Here is a 6,361-nt window from a genome sequence, read left to right as displayed (position 1 = left end):
TTGCACATTAAAACGTTGGCAAACTCCTTCTTACGTAAAGCGATGGCAAAGAATAATTTCCTTAAGAATAATTTCCTTAAGAAATGATAGTCTCTTTTATTTTTTCCCACATCTTTAACAGATCATAAAGCTACATCTATACAAATTGCATTGCATTGCATTGTCTTCAGCTGATAAGATTGGGAACTAAATAATTCCATTTTGGGGCAAAAAGTTGTCTCTTTGCACATTAAAAAGTTGGCAAACTCCTTCTTACGTAAAGCGATGGCAAAGAATAATTTCTCTACAAATTGGGAACATTTAAATTCGAATTTGCCAAATTTGAAAGGAAATGTAGTAGTGACTTAGTAAAGAAAAGAAAATCGGAAGAACGATTATTGATCTCAGAGACTACAACTTTATGTGAATTGATTCCAGATAACCTTCCAGGGACAGATAAGAGGAACTAACTTTATTAAAGGATAAGTTATACCATTTCTAACTTATAAAGGCAGATTGTGCATATGTGAGATCTAGAAAGCAATGGCTGCAAGAGGGTGAACAACGGACAGCTTATTTCCTTCGTTTAGAAAAGCAACGTGCCCAATTCAATTCCATTCATTAGATTAATATTGATGGTGTGACCACAGAGTAATCTAATAAAAATAGTAAAATATGTACTGCTTGTTCTGCTCAAACTTTGTGAAGCATCTACTGTACATTTCATGAATGATATTCATATTCCTAGGAACCTGTCGAATGATTAGAAAGCCTTGTGTGATGCTCTTATTACCGTGGGAGAGGTTAAGGCTGCCATTTCAAATGTAAAAATCAATAAGTCGCCGGGTGTGGACGGTCTGACTGCAGAATTGCGTAAAATGTTTCCTGACACCTTAGCTCACTTTTTACTAAATTTGTTAGTTTAGAATATATTGATAAAGGATTTCTTTCCACTTCTTTAACACAGGGCCTTATTACTTTAATTCCCAACCCAAGAAAAGATAAATTATTTGTCGATATTTTGCGTCCTGTTTGCCTTCCCAATAGTGATTATGAAATTCTGGCCCAAATCATTGCTGACAGAATGAACATAGTTTTACCATTTATAATTGACGAAACACAGTCAGGTTTCATAAAGGGTCATCATATGTCTCATAATGTCAGATTGATTATTCTCATCTTGTTTAAAATGATAGTTTTACACTGTTTCTGATTTTCGCAAAGCTTTTGATACTATTGAGCAGCAGTTTATCATCACTGCTCTTGGTAAATTTGGATTTGGTCCAGTATTTTGTCAGGCGGGGTGGAATTATCCCGGGAGGGAATCTTTTTGTTCCCCTTACTGAGGACGGTGCATTCAGCAGTCTGGCCGATATAATGATGTTAGATTGACAAATCCCTCGGCAGTGAGCCTAGATCTACAGCGCTCTCGGACGCGGGCCTGAAGTGTGATTTTATAATCATCGGTTCCCCGATGCAGAGTGGTGGTGAGAAACGGGAAGGATTATTCAGACTGGCACTCGTTGTCGCCGGTCAGCTAATTGTGTGAATGTGAGTGAGTCGAGAGCAGCTTATTTATTCCCGCACGTCAGCAGTTCACACGTTCTTTAACTTACACTTGTCATGATGAATCCCATAAACCGCTGCAGCTTCCTGTCTTGGTGTCGGACTTTATTCTCATCAGAGCAGAAACGATGACCTGGGGTTACTGCTGCCCTCCGCCCCCGGAGAACTACAATAATGGGTCTGAGCTCCTCACACTGACACAGTAGCGTCTCAGCCCCAGGCTGAGGGATGTCGGACTTGCGGAGTCTGGGTGCTCAGGATCTCATCTCCACTCTACCCCCACCGTGGCTAACTGCCCCTGCAGACAGGCACAATAGACTGTTATGTCAGACGTGATTTCACTTATGTCCCAAGTACGATAGGGATTGGGGATGGAATACCGGCGTTGGGCACAGGGTGAAGCTCCCTCTACATCATCCCATCACACACACTCCCGGGGTCAGACACAGAGTGAAGCTCCCTCCATACCGACCCATCACACACTCCCGGGGTCAGACACGGAGTAAAACTCTCTCCTCGCTGACCGATCTAGCCCTCTCATACCCAGCCACGGAGAAGCGGTCTCTGTGGCGTGAGATGTATCAGTTAAGTTCAGTTTGAAAATCTAGCACAGGAACATCTTCCATCCCACACACGAGTTGAATCTACGTAGGGGTGGTCAGAGAGATGGGGCGTGATACAGGGTGCACGGAGGTGGAGAGGGTGGGAGGGGGCACAAATGGGAAGGGAAATGGTGGTGGATATTAGAACGCTAGCGGTTGACAATCGAATTTGACGTCTATCGTGGAAAAGTAGCCCAGGGTGAAATCGAAGATGAGGATAATTTTGCAAAACGGGACCCCACCCCTTACCGACCTCTCTCACCGATAGCAGTCCTAACGGGACGCTGTACCTTCCCGTCCACTCGCACTGGCTTCGATCTCAATCAAAGGCCAACTTTTCCCATTCATTCCTGTCATCCGCACTCCCAATAGACGTCACCCCTTCCCATTCACTCCACCCATTCGCATTCCTAACGGGACGCACCACGACCCATTCGCTCCCATCATCCGAAGATTCCAACAGACCCCACCAGTTCCCAGCCACTCCCACCATCCACACTCTCAATAGACCCCAACAGAGTGACGCTGTGACATAAAATAGTCACAGATTCGCTTAAAATGTCTGACGAGACAGTTTAGGGCTGGTGATACCTTGTTTAAAGTGGGCTTCGGGAATGGAGGGGGTGAGAGGCCGATTGAAAGCGGCCTTCACCATCGTTAATTTTGTTGAGAAAAAGGAGAGATGTGGTGACTGAAGGAGACCCCGTCCGGCCGGGTTGAAACGGGATCAAGGAGGGAGCGCCGACTTGGTTAAAGTGAGCGGCCGAGGAGGAGTGAAGGACACGTTGACTGCAAATGGCCGACGCTCCTCTGAAATGGTTGTTGGGGAGGGAGTGACGAATTTGGTAGAAGTGAGCATAAGAGAGGGAGGGACTGGCAGGGAATCCTGGGTTAATGTTGCCGCCACGGATGGAGTGAGGCTCTGACTCACAATGGCCACTGTCGCACACAGGATCGATGGCGAAGGAACACTCGTTGCCCATGGATGCAATCCCGGGAGCGAGCGTGTTATTCATTGCAAAAACAGTATTTTAATGTGTGCTTTACATAGTCTTACGTCTTGTATTTTTGCTTCACTTCTAATAATTTTGTCATTGAATAAAGTAATGTATGTATCTCAGATATTCACACAGGCACACCCATATACATGTGGGTTTTGGGGAGGTTTGGGAGGAAGAGGAGTGATGGGATGAGGACCGGACTGATGAGACAGAGAGGTGGCGAAGTCACTGACTCAATAGGGGACGAAAAGGGAAGGGGCGAAATTTCCTTTCACAAATTTGTGGACGACATGGATAAGGTAAAGATGGGGTGTGGAGGAGTGAAACGACAGGAAGGGAGCTGGAGTGATGGGACGGGGAAGGAGGTGAAGTGATGGGATAGAGGGAGACGGGAATTGATAGGTCGGGGAGAGACGAGATTTGACAGGATGGGGAGGGAGGGAAAATGATGTGACGGGGAGAGGGGGTGTGATGGGATGGGGAGGAAGGGGAAGTGACGCGATGGAGAAGGAGGGAAAGTGTTGGGAAAGGGAAGGAGGGGAATGAATGGACGGCGAGGGAGGTGATAGGACAGGGTGGGAGGAGCAGGATAGGGAATGTGGTGGAAGGGTTTGTGGTGAAATTGCCTTCGCAAATCAGACGGACGGCAAGAAAGGCGAAGGGTGTGCTCTTGGGAAAATGAGGAGCGAGAGGTCGTGGACTTGGTGGGACGGAGAGTTGAGTGCTCCAGCAGAGAGAGAGAGGCAGCCACTCAGTCAACGACGGAGGGAAGGGATTGGGTGGGAGAGCGAAATTTCCCATCAGAAAATGTTCGCCACCCAGGAAGTGGTGGATGGCGGGAGAAAGGGCAAGGGAACAGAGAGGGGAAGGTGTCAGGAGTGATGAGGTGAATAGGGGAGTGACTCCGTGGGTAACAGAGAGAGAAGGCGATGTGGAGAGGCGAAAAATTGCATCGTAAAATGGCAGCCAAACAGTAAACAGCATTGAGGTATCGGGGAGAGGAGAGCGAGGTGAGCGAGGGAAGGGATTTGCGAGTGATGGAATGGGAAGTAGTGTGACAAGAGGATGAGTGTCAGGGAGTGACACACTTCGTGGTGGAGGAAGTGAGAGAGAGAGTTACACACTGGCACAAAATTGCTGTCAGCAGAGTGTTAAATGGAGAGTCGGGAGAGCGGGCACCGAGGGCAATGAGAGGAGGAACGGGGAGTTGGGTTTGAATAAACAGGGAGGGAAGTGATTGGAAGGTGAGGAAAAGGGTGTGACTCATTCTATGCTGCTGGGAGAGCGGTTGTCAATGGTACCCAGCACAAAAAGGCCACCAGTCAGGGTTAGATGGCGCTCATAGAGGCGGGAGCGAGGGGACAGAGATTTGAGAGTTTTAGGAATGAAGGGATGCTGAGGGTGGGACAGGGCGACTCATAACAAGGGAGCTGGAATTGGGTGTACCCACGGGGAGGAATGTGGCTCCGAGAAAGACTGGCACCGTCACCCCCCGTCTCCAAAATACCGTCTCGTTTTTTTTGCTGCCCTCTTCAGGTCGCGCGGCCCGAATCCTTCAGACTGTCCCGTGAGGAAAGTGTCGTTCATGAGGCCCGTCAAAGGCAGGAGTGGACGCGGGCTTGCTGGAGAAGATGGAGGCGAGGACTGGCGCCGTGGGCTGGTTAGCGTGGATCACCACCATTCTCTTCGGGGGCAGGCGAGATCAGATTGAGGAGGAGAGGGGAGAAAGAGAATGTGGGAGGAGACGAGGTCAGGAAACCATCATCGCCCTTGCGTCATTTATTACCCACTCCTCCGCCTCTCTCTCCCACTCCCCTAACTTTCCGCTCTCTATCCCCACTCTCTCCATTTCTTCCTCTACCCCTCTCTCCCCCACCCTATCCACATCACTCCACTCTGTCTTCCCACCCTTTTCCTTTCTCCCCTCCGTCCTCATCCCGCTCTATAACCCTCCCCGTTCTCTTGCTCCCTCCCGCCTCTTCCCAGTCATTTTCATCCCCCCCACCCGGTCTCCCATTTCTCCTCCCTGTGTCTCAACCCTCGCTGTGCACAGGAAGATCCCACTCTCAACCGAAGGCGGTACGGTGCAGCACGCGATGCTCCTTTAGTTGGAGGTGGTCGTCAGGAGTAGAGCGGTGGAAAGAGGGAGAGAGAGCGGTGAGAAACAGAAAGGAGGAGGTGAGAGAGATCTGGGTGTTTGGGGTGTGTTGGCTGGGGGAGAGGAGGGATGGAGGAGAGGGAGAGGGAGTGGGAGGGAGTGAGAGTGTGGGGTAAGTGGAGGTGGGAGACAGAGACAGGGAGGAAGGGGGGAGGGATGGGCTTAGAGAAGGGGGAGGGAGGAGAGGTGGGAGAGAACAGTCGAAAGAGGGGAGAGACGTGAGAGACCGATTGGGGAACGGGAGGTGAGGCAGAAATGTGAGAGAGAATGGTGGAAGTCGGAGAGGAGAGAGAAGTGGGGGGGGGGGGGGAGACGCGTGAGAGGCAGGAGATGAAAGAGGTCGAGAGTGTGGGGAGGGAATGGTGGAACACAGTGGGGGAGAGAGGTGAGAGGGAGGGAATGAGAGCGGGAGAGGGGTGAGAGACAGAGCAGGGTGAGAGTGGGAATGAGGTTAAAAGACGGAGAAGTGTGGAGTTGTGAAAGATAGAAGAAGGAGAGAAGTGAGTCGGAGAGGGATGAGGGACAGAGTAGGGTGAGAGGGGGACAGGTTGTGTGAGCCGGGGAAGGGGAGAGGGGTGATAGGGTGAGACAGGAATGACACGGGTGAGAGGCAGAAAGACTGAGGGGGAAGAGAGATGAAAGACAAAGATGAGTAGAGGGGAGGAACGGCAAGAGACAGAGAGAGTGTGTGGAGCAGAAGGGGATAGTTGAGAGTGTGTGAGAGAAGGGGGTGAGTGTCGAGGGAGGTAAAGAGAAGAACAAGAGACGAAGGCGGCAGAGTGGAAGAAATAGTGAAGGGGAAGTGGAGAGGGACAGATGGCCGGTAAGTAAGAGGAGGGGGTGTGTTTGGGGTATGGGTAGAGTGGTGGCGGCGAAAGGAAAGCATTGGGAGGAGAGAGAGGGGAGTGTAAGACAGGGAAATGTGTTTAGATGTGGCGGGGTGGAGAGAAATCTGTGTTAACTCTGTCTAGTTTTCGATTAACGGAACGCACTAAATGTTGGTATGTGGTTCCACGTAGACGGGGAGGTAAAAGCGGATTTTGGCATGCCAGCCT

Source organism: Hypanus sabinus, assembly GCF_030144855.1.
Source record: "Hypanus sabinus isolate sHypSab1 chromosome X2 unlocalized genomic scaffold, sHypSab1.hap1 SUPER_X2_unloc_1, whole genome shotgun sequence".
Classification (NCBI taxonomy): domain Eukaryota; kingdom Metazoa; phylum Chordata; class Chondrichthyes; order Myliobatiformes; family Dasyatidae; genus Hypanus; species Hypanus sabinus.
Note: the sequence above shows the minus strand (reverse complement) of the source record.